At 35.6% G+C, this 17,088-nt stretch overlaps 1 protein-coding gene across 6 annotated transcripts in view; it reads left to right on the top strand.

Annotated features, from left to right (window-relative positions):
- GALNT13 (polypeptide N-acetylgalactosaminyltransferase 13) overlaps positions 1-17,088 on the top strand; it is a 574,171-nt gene that overhangs the window by 496,123 nt on the left and 60,960 nt on the right. The window lies entirely within an intron of this gene.

The following is a 17,088-nucleotide window of genomic DNA, read 5'->3' on the forward strand; positions in this document are numbered from 1 at the left end:
CCTCCCTATCTCACCCCTCTAGGTGGTCACAAAACACCGAGCTGATATCCCTGTGCTATGTGGCTGCTTCCCACTAGCTATTTTACATTTGGTAGTGTATATATGTCCAAGCCACTCTCTCACTTCGTCCCAGCTTACCAATCCCCCTCCCCATGTCCTCAAGTCCATTCTCTATGCCTGTGTCTTTAGTCCTGTCCTGCCCCTAGGTTCCTCAGAAACATTTTTTTTTTTTTTTAGATTACATATAATATGTATGTGTTAGCATATGGTATTTGTTTTTCTCTTCTGACTTCACTCTGTATGACAGACTCTAGGTCCATCCACCTCACTACAAATAACTCAATTTCATTCCTTTTTACGGCTGAGTAATATTCCATTGTATATACGTGCCACATCTTCTATATCCATTCATCTGTATATGGACACTTAGGTTGCTTCCATGTCCTGGCTATTGTAAATAGAGCTGCAATGAACATTGTGGTACATGACTCTTTTGGAATTATGGTTTTCTCAGGGTATATGCCCAGTAGTGGGACTGCTGGGTTGTATGGTAGTTTTATTTTTAAGGAACCTCCATACTGTTCTCCATAGTGGCTCTATCAATTTACATTCCCACCAACAGTGCAAGAGGGTTCCCTTTTCTCCACACCCTCTCCAGCATTTGTTTCTAGATTTTTTGATGATGGCCATTCTGACTGGTGTGAGGTGATAACTCATTGTAATTTTGATTTGCATTTCTCTTAACGATTAGTGATGTTGAGCATTCTTTCATGTGTCTGTTGGCAATCTGTATATCTTCTTTGGAGAAATGTCTCTTTAGGTCTTCTGCCCATTTTTGGATTGGGCTCTTTGTTTTTTTGATATTGAGCTGCATGAGCTGCTTGTAAATTTTGGAGATTAATCCTTTGTCAGTTGCTTCATTTGCAAATATTTTCTCCCATTCTGAGGGTTGTCTTTTCGTCTTATGTTTTCCTTTTCTGTGCAAAAGCTTTTATTTTTTATGTTATGAATAAAATGCTTTAAGGGTTTTTAAACAGATCTATTTTAAATGACTTCTCATAAATTACAAAGACCATAAAGGTGTATATCACTGGGATTTGTAAAAAGTAAGAACATAGTTGAAGATGGAATAAATAGTATTTTCTTGTTTCTTTAGAGAACTTTAAAAAGGTCTCTAAAACTTTTTAGTCATATGGAACTTACACTCTTAAAATTTATTGTAAACCATGAAGAGCTTTTATTTATGTGGGCTCTAATTATTAGTATTTATTATATTGAAACAAACTGGAAACTTTAAAATTTATTAACTTATTGAAGGTAATATGTAATAATCCATTACACATTAATATAAGTAACATATTTTTGAAAAATATAAAGCAAAACCAAATAGTAAGAAGAAGATTACCATAATTTTTTTTTAATTGCATTAAAAACTGGCCAAAAAAAGATAGTTGGATTCTTACAAATGCTTCTATATTCAGTCTAACACACCATGTAGCCTACGGAAGACTCCTTGTACATTCATGAGAAGTGAGTGAAAAGTATCATCATTATTATTATCAAAATCATATAGACTTTGTGGACACACAGAACCCTTGATCTGCACCATCCTTTTTCAAAATATTTTTTTTATAAATATTTTCACTTCTTTAATAAAACTTTTTCACTCACACTCATCCAGAAAGCTACTTTTTCTAATTACCATGTGCAATTCAGAGAATAACCCTAACCTAACTTTATTTCTTCTTTCTCTATGACTTTTAGAATTTTTATTGGAGTATACTCGATTTACAATGTTGTGTTAATTTCAGGTGTACAGCAAAGTGAATCATACATATACATATATCCACTCTTTTTTAGATGCTTTTCCCATATAGACCATTACAGAGTATTGAGTTCCTTGTGCTATATAATAGGTCCTTATTAGTTACCTATTTTATATATAGAAGTGTGTTAGATATCTTTCCCAATCTCCCAATTTATCCCCCCCCCCTTTTCCCCCATGGTAACCATAAGTTTGTTTTCTACATCTGTGACTCTGTTTTGTAAATAAGTTCATTTGTACCTTTTTTCAGATTCTACATATAAGCGCTATCATATGATATTTGTCTTTTTCTTTCTGACTTACTTCACTCAGTATGACAATCTCTAGGTCCATCCATGTTGCTACAAATGGCATTATTTTCTTTTTTATGGCTGAGTAATATTCCATTGTATGTACATACCACATCTTTATCCATTCCTCTGCTGATGGACATTTAGGTTACTTCCATGTCCTGGCTATTGTAAATAGTGCTGCAATGAACATTGGGGTGCATGTATCTTTTCGAATTATGGTTTTCTCCAGATATATGCCCAGGAGTGGGATTGCTGGATCCTATGGTATCTCTGTTTTTAGTTTCTTAAGGAACCTCCATCTGTTCTCCATAGAATGTACCAATTTACATTCCCACCAACAGTGTAGGAGGGTTCCCTTTTCTCCACACCCTCTCCAGCATTTATTGTCTGTAGATTTTTTGATGATGGCCATTCTGACTGGTGTGAGGTGATACCTCATTGTAGTTTTGATATGCATTTCTCTCATCACTAGTGATGTTGGGCATCTTTTCATGTGCTTTTTGGCCATCTGTATGTCTTTGGAGAAGTGTCTATTTAGATCTTCTGCCCATTTTTTGATTGGGTTGTTTGAGCTGCATGAGCTCTTTGTATATTTTGGAGACTAATCCCTTGTGGGTCTCTTTGTAAATGTTTTCTCCCATTCTGAGGGTTGTCTTTCTTTTCATTTTGTTTATGGTTTCCTTTGCTGTGCAAAAGCTAAAAGTTTAATCAGGTCCCATTTGTTTATTTTTGTTTTTATTTTCATTATTCCAGGAGGTAGATCAAAAAAGATCTTGCTATGATTTATGTCAGCGAGTGTTCTGCCTATATTTTCCTCTAAGAGTTTTATAGTATCTGGCCTTACATTTAGATCTTTAATCCATTTTATTTTTGTGTATGATGTTTGTTAGGGAGTGTTCTAATTTCATTCTTTTACATGTAGCTGTCCCGTTTTCCCAGCACCACTTATTGAAGAGACTGTCTTCTCTCCATTGTATATTCTTGCCTCCTTCCTCATAGATTAGGTGACCATAGGTGCATGGGTTTATCTCTGGACTTTCTGTCCTGTTCCATTGATCTATATTTCTGTATATGTGCCAGTACCATACTCTTTTGATGACTGTAGCTTTGTAGAATATTCTGAAGTCAGGGAGTCTTATTCCTCCAGGTCCGTCTTTCTTAAGATTGCTTTGGCTCTTTGGGGTCTTTCTGTGTTTCCATATACATTACAATTTTTTTGTTCAAATTCTGTGAAAAATGCCATTAGTAATTTGATAGGGATTGCACTGAACCTGTAGATTGGGTAATATAGTCACAAAATATCTATTATCTTTAGAAATTTAAAAATTGGCTTTATCATAACTATACAGGCATATGTGCCTAATACATATTCAATTGCTCAAAATAAGAATTATTCCTTTATGAATTATATGTTCCATACTGTTAACTTCCCACCTAATGGGGATTAGGTTTGAGAATCAAAACTAATTTAATATTGGTTGTAATTAAAGCATTTCAACAGCAATAATACATGCATTTCAAAAATATTTATTACATTTGTTGAATCTGCCATTTTTATAGGTCATAACAATAGAATATCTGAAAATTCAGTCTAATGCCCTTTGGTGCATTTGCCAAGATATCTATGACTTTATCCACTCCATAACTATAAACATCACTTGTGATTAACTAGAAAATAATTAAAGAAAAAAAATGCAATTTGTTCCTAGCTGAATTGTTTTTAAAGGCTGTTTGTTTTTCTGTGCCTTATCCATGCACTGTTTGCCAAATCTTCACTTACTCATCAGCCAGGTAAATATCTCTCTATAGAATTTTTCAGTTTACATCTATTCAACATTAATCTGAATACTGCAGTGCAAAGGTTCATGTGTAATAACACTGAATACACTACTTTCTAGGTGTAACTTTAGTCACTAGTCCTGTGCCTCTGGTGTTTTTGGTTTTGTTTGTTTTTTTTTTTTTTTTTTTTTCCACACACACACACTGTATTTTATTTTTACAAGAGATAGATAGACTGACACCAAGCATTGTACATGGATGACCACAACAAAAGCAACAATGATTGCAATTACCAAACATGAAACACACTTATACTATGTCATAACATTGACATTCAGTCCAGTAATCCTCCACTGTGACAGCTCCTTTACTTTGCAGTGAAAATTGATTTGTATATTCTTTTCCTCTGAGTCCTTGTGGGATTTTTTTTTTTTTTAATTCAGACAGAAAGTCACAAAAATTATACTCATCCTCATCAGTTCACTCAGTCCCATGTAATTAATTTCTTTTTTTTCATCTTGATCTTTTGTTAGCACTTTTATGAGTTCATCAGTTTTTCATTAGAGTTCTGAAAATGCTTATTCATTCAGTTCAGCAGTACAGTCAGTTACCAGAAACCTGTACTTGTCAGAGTCTTTTCCATGAATTTCTTGAAGATGAAACTCTTTTATAGGAACATATTTGCAAAATCATCAGAGTACACCCAGAACTGTCTGTAAATGACAAAAGACTTAAAAATGACCATGGTTAAAGATTTGATGAAAGTTCATAATAATGCAGTTGACAAGAAAATTAGTTATTTCTGAGATATACATTTTAAAGTAATAACTAGGATTATTACTTATAACATTATACCAGAACATATAAGATTTTTAGACGTTTCCTGTAATGTCTGAAACATTTATATTAACATATTTCCATACATATTTCCATACAAATACAAATATAAGATTTTTAGAAATTTCATGTAATGTCTGAAACATTTATATTAACATATTTCCATACATATTTCCATACAAATACAAATATAAGATTTTTAGAAATTTCATGTAATGTCTGAAACATTTATATTAACATATTTCCATACATATTTCCATACAAATACAAATATAAGATTTTTAGAAATTTCATGTAATGTCTAAAACATTTATATTAACATATTTCCATACATATTTCCATACAAATACAAATATAAGATTTTTAGAAATTTCATGTAATGTCTGAAACATTTATATTAACATATTTCCATACATATTTCCATACAAATACAAATATAAGATTTTTAGAAATTTCATGTAATGTCTGAAACATTTATATTAACATATTTCCATACATATTTCCATACAAATACAAATATAAGATTTTTAGAAATTTCATGTAATGTCTGAAACATTTATATTAACATATTTCCATACATATTTCCATACAAATACAAATATAAGATTTTTAGAAATTTCATGTAATGTCTGAAACATTTATATTAACATATTTCCATACAAATAACCCAATGAAAGTTTAGTATTAGTTGTTTTGTTTGTTTTTTTATACTGCAGGTTCTTATTAGGCATCAGTTTTATACACATCAGTGTATACATGTCAATCCTAATCGCCCAATTCAGCACATCACCATCCCCACCTCATCGCAGTTTTCCCCCCTTGGTGTCCATATGTCCATTCTCTACATCTGTGTCTCAACTTCTGCCCTGCAAACTGGCTCATCTGTACCATTTTTCTACGTTCCACATACATGCATTAACATACGATATTTGTTTTTCTCTTTCTGACTTACTTCACTCTGTATGACAGTCTCTAGATCCATCCACTTCTCAACAAATGACTCAATTTCGTTCCTTTTTATGGCTGAATAATATTCCATCGTATATATGTACCACAACTTCTTTATCCATTCGTCTGTTGATGGGCATTTAGGTTGCTTCCATGACCTGGCTATTGTAAATAGTGCTGCAGTGAACATTCGGGTGCACGTGTCTTTTTGAATTACGGTTTTCTCTGGGTATATGCCCAGTAGTGGGATTGCTGGGTCATATGGTAATTCTATTTTTAGTTTTTTAAGGAACCTCCATATTGTTCTCCATAGTGGCTGTATCAATTTACATTCCCACCAACAGTGCAAGAGGGTTCCCTTTTCTCCACACCCTCTCCAGCATTTGTTGTTTGTAGATTTTCTGATGATGCCCATTCTAACAGGAGTGAGGTGATACCTCATTGTAGTTTTGATTTGCATTTCTCTAATAATTAGTGATGTTGAGCATCTTTTCATGTGCTTCGTGGCCGTCTGTATGTCTTCTTTGGAGAAATGTCTATTTAGGTCTTCTGCCCATTTTTGGATTGGGGTGTTTGTTTCTTTGATATTGAGCTGAATGAGCTGTTTATATATTTTGGAGATTAATCCTTTGTCCGTTGATTCATTTGCAAATATTTTCTCCCATTCTGAGGGTTGTCTTTTCGTCTTGTTTATGGTTTCCTTTGCTGTGCAAAAGCTTTGAAGTTTCATTAGGTCCCACTTGTTTATTTTTGTTTTTATTTCCATTACTCTAGGAGGTGGATCGAAAAAGATCTTGCTGTGATTTATGTCAAAGAGTGTTCTTCCTATGTTTTCCTCTAAGAGTTTTATAGTGTCCAGTCTTATATTTAGGTCTCTAATCCATTTTGAGTTTATTTTTGTGTATGGTGTTAGGGAGTATTCTAATTTCATTCTTTTACATGTGGCTGTCCAGTTTTCCCAGCACCACTTATTGAAGAGACTGTCTTTTCTCCATTGTATATCTTTGCCTCCTTTGTCATAGATTAGTTGACCATAGGTGCGTGGGTTAATCTCTGGGCTTTCTATCTTGTTCCATTGATCTATGTTTCTGTTTTTGTGCCAGTACCATATTGTCTTGATTACTGTAGCTTTGTAGTATAGTCTGAAGTCAGGGAGTCTGATTCCTCCAGCTCCATTTTTTTGCCTCAAGACTGCTTTGGCTATTCGGGGTCTTTTGTGTCTCCATACAAATTTTAAGATGATTTGTTCTAGCTCCGTAAAAAATGCCATTGGTAATTTGATAGGGATTGCATTGAATCTGTAGATTGCTTTGGGTAGTATACTCATTTTCACAATGTTGATTCTTCCAATCCAAGAACATGGTATATCTCTCCATCTGTTGGTATCATCTTTAATTTCTTTCATCAGTGTCTTATAGTTTTCTGCATACAGGTCTTTTGTCTCCCTAGGTAGGTTTATTCCTAGGTATTTTATTCTTTTTGTTGCAATGGTAAATGGGAGTGTTTCCATAATTTCTCTTTCAGATTTTTCATCATTAGTGTATAGGAATGCAAGAGATTTCTGTGCATTAATTTTGTAACCTGCAACTTTACCATATTCATTAATTAGCTCTAGCAGTTTTCTGGTGGCAGTTTTAGGATTCTCTATGTATAGTATCATGTCATCCGCAAACAGTGACAGTTTTACTTCTTCTTTTCCAATTTGTATTCCTTTTATTTCTTTTTCTTCTCTGATTGCCGTGGCTAGGACTTCCAGAACTATGTTGAATAATAGTGGTGAGAGTGGACATCCTTGTCTCGTTCCTGATCTTAGAGGAAATGCTTTCAGTTTTTCACCATTGAGAATGATGTTTGCTGTGGGTTTGTCATATATGGCCTTTATTATGTTGAGGTAGGTTCCCTCTATGCCCACTTTCTGGAGAGTTTTTATCAGAAATGGGTGTTGAATTTTGTCAAAAGCTTTTTCTGCATCTATTGAGATGATCATATGGTTTTTCTTCTTCAATTTGTTAATATGGTGTATCACATTGATTGATTTGCGTATATTGAAGAATCCTTGCATCCCTGGGATAAATCCCACTTGATTGTGGTGTATGATCCTTTTAATGTGTTGTTGGATTCTGTTTGCTAGTATTTTGTTGAGGATTTTTGCATCTATATTCATCAGTGATATTGGTCTGTAATTTTCTTTTTTTGTAGTGTCTTTGTCTGGTTTTGGTATCAGGGTGATGGTGGCCTCATAGAATGAGTTTGGGAGAGTTCCTTCCTCTGCAATTTTTTGGAAGAGTTTGAGAAGGATGGGTGTTAGCTCTTCTCTAAATGTTTGATAGAATTCACCTGTGAAGCCATCTGGTCCTGGACTTTTGTTTGTGGGAAGATTTTTAATCACAGTTTCAATTTCATTACTTGTGATTGGTCTGTTGATATTTTCTGTTTCTTCCTGATTCAGTCTTGGAAGGTTATACCTTTCTAAGAATTTGTCCATTTCTTCCAGGTTGTCCATTTTATTGGCATAAAGTTGCTTGTAGTAGTCTCTTAGGATGTTTTGTATTTCTGCGGTGTCTGTTGTAGCTTCTCCTTTTTCATTTCTGATTTTATTGATTTGAGTCCTCTCCCTCTTTTTCTTGATGAGTCTGGCTAATGGCTTATCAATTTTGTTTATCTTCTCAAAGAACCAACTTTTCGTTTTATTGATCTTTGCTATTGTTTTCTTTGTTTCTATTTCATTTATTTCTGCTCTGATCTTTATGATTTCTTTCCTTCTGCTAACTTTGGGTTTTGTTTGTTCTTCTTTCTCTAGTTTCTTTAGGTGTAAGGTTAGATTGTTTACTTGAGATTTTTCTTGTTTCTTTAGGTAGGCTTGTATAGCTATAAACTTCCCTCTTAGAACCGCTTTTGCTGCATCCCATAGGTTTTGGGTCGTCGTGTTTTCATTGTCATTTGTCTCTAGGTATTTTTTTATTTCCTGTTTGATTTCTACAGTGATCTCTTGGTTATTTAGTAACGTATTGTTTAGCCTCCATGTGTTTGTCTTTTTTACGTTTTTTTCCCTGTAATTCATTTCTAATCTCATAGCGTTGTGGTCAGAAAAGATGCTTGATATGATTTCAATCTTCTTAAATTTACTGAGGCTTGATTTGTGACCCAAGATGTGATCTATCCTGGAGAATGTTCCGTGTGCACTTGAGAAGAACGTGTAATCTGCCGTTTTTGGATGGAATGTCCTATATATATCAATTAAATCTATCTGGTCTATTGTGTCATTTAAAGCTTCTGTTTCCTTATTTATTTTCATTTTGGATGATCTGTCCATTGGTGTAAGTGAGGTGTTAAAGTCCCCCACTATTATTGTGTTACTGTCAATTTCCTCTTTTATAGCTGTTAGCAGTTGCCTTATGTATTGAGGTGCTCCTATGTTGGGTGCATATATATTTATAATTGTTATATCTTCTTCTTGGATTGATCCCTGGATCATTATGTAGTGTCCTTCCTTGTCTCTTGTAACATTCTTTATTTTAAAGTCTATTTTATCTGATATGAGTATAGCTACTCCAGCTTTCTTTTGATTTCCATTTGCATGGAATATCTTTTTCCATCCCCTCACTTTCAGTCTGTATGTGTCCCTAGGTCTGAAGTGGGTCTCTTGTAGACAGCATATATATGGGTCTTGTTTTTGTATCCATTCAGCCAGTCTATGTCTTTTGGTTGGGGCATTTAATCCATTCACGTTTAAGGTAATTATCGATATGTATGTTCCTATGACCATTTTCTTAATTGTTTTGGGTTTGTTTTTGTAGGTCCTTTTCTTCTCTTGTGTTTCCCACTTAGAGAAGTTCCTTTAGCATTTGTTGTAGAGCTGGTTTGGTGGTGCTGAATTCTCTTAGCTTTTGCTTGTCTGTAAAGCTTTTGATTTCTCCATCAAATCTAAATGAGATCCTTGCTGGGTAGAGTAATCTTGGTTGTAGGTTCTTCCCTTTCATCACTTTAAGTATATCATGCCACTCCCTTCTGGCTTGCAGAGTTTCTGCTGAGAAATCAGCTGTTAACCTTATGGGGGTTCCCTTGTATGTTATTTGTCGTTTTTCCCTTGCTGCTTTCAGTAATTTTTCTTTGTCTTTAATTTTTGCCACTTTGATTACTATGTGTCTCGGCGTGTTTCTCCTTGGGTTTATTCTGTATGGGACTCTCTGCGCTTCCTGGACTTGGGTGGCTATTTCCCTTCCCATGTTAGGGAAGTTTTCAACTATAATCTCTTCAAATATTTTCTCTGGTCCTTTCTCTCTCTCTTCTCCTTCTGGGACCCCTATAATGCGAATGTTGTTGCGTTTAATGTTGTCCCAGAGGTCTCTTAGGCTGTCTTCATTTCTTTTCATTCTTTTTTCTTTAGTCTGTTCCGCAGCAGTGAATTCCACCATTCTGTCTTCCAGGTCACTTATCCGTTCTTCTGCCTCAGTTATTCTGCTATTGATTCCTTCTAGTGTAGTTTTCATTTCAGTTATTGTATTGGTCATCTCTGTTTGTTTGTTCTTTAATTCTTCTAGGTCTTTGTTAATCATTTCTTGCATCTTCTCAATCTTTGCCTCCATTCTTATTCCGAGGTCCTGGATCATCTTCACTATCATTATTCTGAATTCTTTTTCTGGAAGGTTGCCTATCTCCACTTCATTTAGTTGTTTTTCTGGGGTTTTTTCTTGTTCCTTCATCTGGTACATAGCCCTCTGCCTTTTCATCTTCTCTGTCTTTCTGTAACTGTGGTTTTTGGTCCACAGGCTGCAGGATTGTAGTTTTTCTTGCTTCTGTTGTCTGCCCTCTGGTGGTTGAGGCTATCTAAGAGGCTTGATGGGAGGCTCTGGTGGTGGGTAGAGCTGACTGTTGCTGTGGCGGTCAGAGCTCAGTAAAACCTTAATCCACTTGACTGTTGATGGGTGGGGCTGGGTTCCCTCCCTGTTGGTTGTTTTGCCTGAGGCAACCCAACACTGGAGCCTACCCGTGCTCTTTGGTGGGATTAATGGCAGACTCTGGGAGGGCTCACGCCAAGGAGAACTTCCCAGGACCTCTGCTGCCAGTGTCCTTATCCCCACGGTGAAACAGAGCCACCACTTGTCTCTGCAGGAGACCCCCCAACACCAGCAGGTACGTCTGGTTCAGTCTCCCCCAGGGTCACTGCTCCTTCCCCTGGGTCCCGATGCACACATTACTTTGTGTGTGCCCTCCAAGAGTGGGGTCTCTGTTTCCCCCAGTCCTGTCACAGTCCTGCAATCAATTCCCACTAGACTTCAAAGTCTGATTCTCTAGGAATTCCTCCTCCCGTTGCCGGACCCCCAGGTTGGGAAGCCTGACGTGGGGCTCAGAACCTTCACTCCAGTGGGTGGACTTCTGTGGTATAAGTGTTCGCCAGTCTGTGAGTCACCCACCCAGCAGTTATGGGATTTGATTTTACTCTGATTGCGCCCCTCCTACCGTCTCACTGTGGCTTCTCCTCTGTCCTTGGACGTGGGGTATCCTCCTTGGTGAAGTCCAGGGTCTTCCTGTCAATGATTGTCCAGCAGCCAGTTGTGATTCTGGTGCTCTCGCAAGAGGGAGTGAGAGCACGTCCTTCTACTCCGCCATCTTGGTTAATCTCCTCTGTTTGTTTTCAAATATGCAGTATTCCCATGTTAGCACTAATGTCACAGGGATTTATTTATATTCAGTACATAAAATATATGAGAGTGTTTTAAACTGGAACACTGTTTGCATGCGAGTTATTATTATAATCTAGTTCCACTGAAGATCCCCAATAAAATACCTAACATTCATTTCTTTACTGAAAAGTTTGTTGGATCAAGTGTGAATCTGACTGTACCTTTAGAAGAAGGGAGTTTTTCTATTCTTGTAGTAGAGTATTTCTCCCACGGTAATCAATGGACCCAGCTGATGAGTAAACACTGATAACTCTTTCTAAAAGACGGTATGACCAGGGCCTATATAACAAGACAGATATGAGTAAAGAGGGCTTTTTGGAAATTCTCTGAGGCCACTGGGGTGACTCCTGAGAAAGATTCAGGGCTCTGAAATGGAACCTAGATGTTTACTTCCATGTTAAAAATTCAGTTTTATGCTTTCCTGCACTACATCAAGAAACCTAATTAACTGACTTTCTGAAAAAGTGAAAATGAAGTGTGGGAAAATTCCTTTATACAACCTACTGATTTTAAAGTAACTATCTTCTGTAATGAATCTTATAGAAATTGTCTGAAAAACTTTTAATGATAGAGATTACACCTTTCACGGTTTTTGAAACATATCCAGAAGAGGCAGCACGTTGTACTGAAAAAATCCCAGGCTTCGGAATCAAGCAGAGGAGGGTTTAAATACTGACCTCACAGTTTAAGACTCAGGTAGCACTAGGTCTTCTCTCTGGTACTTGTCAGCAGCAGGAGGGTAATCATACAAGGTTATAGTGATGATTGAGGATACAGAGCATCTACACCACCACCTAGCAAGAATTAGTAGTGGCACCAGTAGTTACAGGTATTGTAATTATTATAGCTACTATTTACTGTTTTCTTACTATGTCAAACATTATGCTAGATGCTTAATAATAATTGCAGTATTTAAAAATCACAATTCAGGTTTTGTTATTATCCCCAATTAAATATGGAACCTATATGGAGAAAGTTCATGTGATTGACCTAATGGTTATAGAGCTAACTAAATATTGGAGTCAGGATTCAATACATTTTAGTCTGACACTAAAGCTCACTTTTTCTTATAACTAGAAGGAGAAAATAGATTATATTACTATATGTTATTCATTCAAAATGCTTTTATTAAATAAGAGATTAAGCTAGAACCTGTGTTATATGCTAACAATACAAAGTCAATAAGGAAAGACCTTTACTCTTAAGCCATTCTACTGAAATGGGGGTGGGGGGATGGCAAAAGAGAATCAAACAAACAGGTAAGAAATTAAGTAGAAATAAACATGTGGTATATAGGCATGCTATAAGCTGCTGTTTCAAAAACCCAATAAATTCAAAAATCTATGAGATATATTAAGTTTTGAACTTTCTGGAATATTAATTACTGCAATTTTCCACTTTAAAACCATCTTTAAAGAGATGCAATCCTGCACCTGTTTCCTTGGAAACAGAAGGACAAATTCACCAAGCACTGCTTTCTAATTCGATTTTGCCTAGTCATGTATACATAATTTGATGGACACTTTGATAATGAGTTCGGGATGAACTGTTAATGGACAACAGTCATTTACTTAAATCTTTTTCTTTCTTACTACCTGTCATTAACCATCAATTAAAAAATGTAAAAAACTACCTTTCCTTATATATGAAGGTACTATCTCTCAAATAGTTAGTCTCAAAGTGGTATCGGGTGTCCAAAGCTACTTATCTAGAGGACAAAGTTATTTCTTTGTAGTAATTCATATGTACTCCTCACTTAATTTCAAATGAAATTGTTAGGATTTAACAATTTACAATTTCCTTGAGTTTCAATGTTTTTCAAAGCCTAGATATTTAATATTGCAGCGCATTGGTGAATATAAATATTTTCATGTCAACTTCTCTTTATAACTTCCCTAGTTGTATTGCAAGATAGAGGCAAACATGGTATTCAGTTTCTATTATCGTGTATTGTCACCAAAATAATCATCAGTATTGATATCAGATAGCTGTCTTAATTTCTTACATTTGCATTTTACTCAGGTAATTGAAATATTACTTTACCCAGCCCGTGAATTACACGCAGCTTCCAATGGGAAGTTAAAAGCTGTGCAATTGCTTTGAACTAAAACCTTTAATTAAGTAGCTTAATGAAGCATATGCCTTTTAGACTTAGTAAGCAGATCATAATGGAATAAGGCAGTAGAGCTTCTTGCAGCATTAAATTCTCTCTTAAGTAGCCCTTTAGCTTATGTATATTTAGCATGTCAGCTTCTGATCTTGTAAATATAAAAGCTAATTCAAGTATAAGATTGAAAAATGGCTTTATAAAGTAGTAATGCTTCACCCTAAATTTTTGGCCTCAGACGGGCCAGCATTTTGGAAAAAATGTGAGCTATGTAGAACACAAGAATAGAGAGGGCAAGAAGGGAGAGAAGAGGATTGCTGGAGCCAAGTGACTTTTAACTCCTGGGGCTTAATATTTTCATTTGCATGCTGCTTGGAAGACGTTTTGACATTAGTCTCTGCATTTTGTACTGCCTGCTTGACCTCAGCACTTCCTTTTCCTCTTGTATTCTTTAACCTTATCAGCTAGTTAAGATCCTTGCACACATTGACACTGTGTTCCTTAAATATTGTTAAAGAGCAAATTTAAGTAACTAAAAATAGACATCATCTATTGAAGCTGCTAGGCTGCAGGGATTAAGGATAAAATCAGTTACTGCCAAATGCAGAGGCTAAAACCCTGAGAGTGTTACCCTTTCTGTTGGTAATCAGGAGATCTATTTATAAATTCACCATCTTCTTGACCCTTTAATAGGATAACCAGTAAGAAAGCCTCATTTTATACAGCTTGGCACAAGTGGGGGCATTCTCTCTGCCCATGATGATATTTCCAAAACTCCTTGGGACCAGTAGCTGATTTTCATCCCAGTGTAACTAAATATGCACATATACAGGCAGAATATATTACTCTTCATCAGATGTTAACCTTAAAGAATGTTGGGCTGGGTAACCCACCTATGGACAAAATGAGTGAGTGAGTATCTTACTAGAAAAAAAATTTTTTTTTTTTTTTTACTTTACACTGCTGATAAATAAATTAGAATCAATTCTATCACTTAAATATGTATTGGCACAAACAACTGCAACAAACTATATTCCAGTTAAGCATTTAAGAATTCTCCTAGGATTCTTGTTTGCTTTTGTTATCCACCAAAATAAATGAAATTGTTCAGTTTTCTGTATTCTTTACTGTTTTGTTGAAGGAGGGTAAGATATCACATATTCATAATTTTTAAATCTCACAGTCAGGACATTCTAAACCCAGGTTTACATAAGAAGTCAGCTTGGGTTTGTTAATTAAATAGATTTTGCAAATCTGTGTAAAATCATCCTTCTGATTTATTCATAATTTGGTTAAGAGAAAATATACTTAAATGCATATTCACTGCAGCAATTAATTACATGGAAATATTAACATTAAACTCTGGAATTCACTGCAAATGTGCCTATTTCCTTCTTTACAAAGTAAAGAGAAACCAAAGGAGGTTGACATATTTAAAATAATGATAATGAGTAACAATGTGCAGTTGAAAGATAAGCATGTGCTGGAGTAATTAAAGCCCAAAAAAAGCTAGTTTAAGTTTAGACTCTTATTTTAGAATGAAGTTTACCTGTTAGTTTTGAAGTTCAAATGTGGTGAGGGTGGGAGTTTATGACTCTTTTTTAGAATTGGAGTTCTCATTGTTGCTTGCTGTTACAATCCAGTAGAGGGAGCAAAAGCTAATGAACAAACCATGAAAGTGGTAAGAACATTACCAATGATACTACCAATGAGTAGAAACATTTAGAAAAAGACTTGCTGATTTCAAATATTAAAACACAAGTGGGAAAAATACTCCCAAGTTTATGTCATGAAAGATTGTTCTCAGGCAATAAAAGATTATGTGTAAACAAAGAAATGTCCAAGCAGACAACAAAGTTAAAACTACATTGGCCCTACACCATATATTCAAAGCTATACCACAACATAAGGAATGAGTCACAAGAATTTCTCAGAATGCAGAACTACCCGTATGTTCTACTTATGTTGATACAAGTTGGATTCTGTAAGGAGTTTCTATGGATGAAGTTCCTCCATGTTTGTTTGCCTAGATTTTTCTCAGGATTAATGAATGGCATGATCAAGCAATTGGTGTTGTCAGGTAATATGACACCAGTGACAAGATCAGGATCTTTCCTGAAATTTCATTTCTTTGCTTAAATAACATTCTTTGGGAATATATATATTTGCCTCAGTTCCAGGGTGTTCTTACAATGGTTCTGATTTTAAAATCATGCAAAATCATCCTATATCTGATCATCCTTTGCATCTCAAAAGATGAGATGCACAGTTTGAACTTTCCTGTATGCCAGTATCTTATATTGGGCATTAAGATTTGCTTGTTGAGGACTGTCAGAAGACACTAGTGACTATTTTTCTGTTTGAAGAAAATATTACAGATTCCCACTGTTAGGCTCATTGACTTGAGAATAACCTGATGTACATCAGGCTGCCTTCTAGATGTACATGCATTTTTTTAAAAAATCTGGATATCATAGGACTACTCACAAAAACCTCTCAGAGATTGTCTCTATCCAGATGATATGTCCTTCTCAATTTTTTAAGATGGGTATTGATAGCCCTGTTCCCTGACACTCCATATTGGTATCCAGTGTCATGATAGCCAGAAGTCATTTTCATGACCTGGGCCCAACAGTCTGACAGACACTCAGCATGGAAAGCACTTTGCTTCTAGCCTTTTTGACCTGGTTCCTCAGGTCTGATCCTAGGCCCCTTTCATGTTCCATGTGTCTTTGCCACTGTCTGGATGACCTCTCATTTACCTTTACCTTTATTCAACTAGAACTTAATCCTCCCTTCCTCCTTATAGGACTCCTTTCTGAACAACACTGCCTACCTGTCTGGATGGCAGGACTAGCCAATTCCCAAACTCACTATAATAACTTTCAATAACTTATTTGGACAAACTACTTAACCTCTTTGTATCTTAATGTTTTCATGTGTAAAATGGGGGTAATAGGTTGGTTTTGAATTAGTTATTACACGTAAGTGCTTGGGACAGTTCATGGCACATACAATTACAATTATAAATAATAATTATTATTGTGGTGATCGTGGTGGTTGCCATCCCTGTCTCATTCTGACAGCTTTCCTAAAACTAATGACTCCTAATTATTTCTAGTCTCCTAGAACCCATGTCCAGCCAACCTCACCAGATTCGACTTGGGTTCCTATACTATATCCTCTTAGCACCTGCTGCATTCTAAGGGGCAATTAATATTACATGTCTGGAAACCATCAAACCAATTTTTAGAAAAGTTAGAACATGTCATGAGTAAAACAGGCTCCTTTTCATGAAGTCCCCAAAATGAGTCTATTCTGGAATTCTGAAAAAATAGCAGCAGCAGTGACACTGTTTGAATCTCTTTGAATTCCTCCATTGAGGCAGAGAGAGCATCCAGGTTAGCAAAACCAAAAACTGATGGACAACTTTAACAATAAAATTAGGTGACAAGATATTCTCACCAATCCCAAAATATGACCTGTAAAATTCATGACCATATGATAATACAATCATTGCAGCAGGAAAAAAGGGAAGCAATGGGGTGTCATCTGATGGAAATGAGACCAGGATAACACCTGAGTTGCCAATAGATACTCATGAGAAATTGTTTT

This window comes from Balaenoptera acutorostrata, chromosome 8, assembly GCF_949987535.1.
Source record: "Balaenoptera acutorostrata chromosome 8, mBalAcu1.1, whole genome shotgun sequence".
NCBI lineage: Eukaryota > Metazoa > Chordata > Mammalia > Artiodactyla > Balaenopteridae > Balaenoptera > Balaenoptera acutorostrata.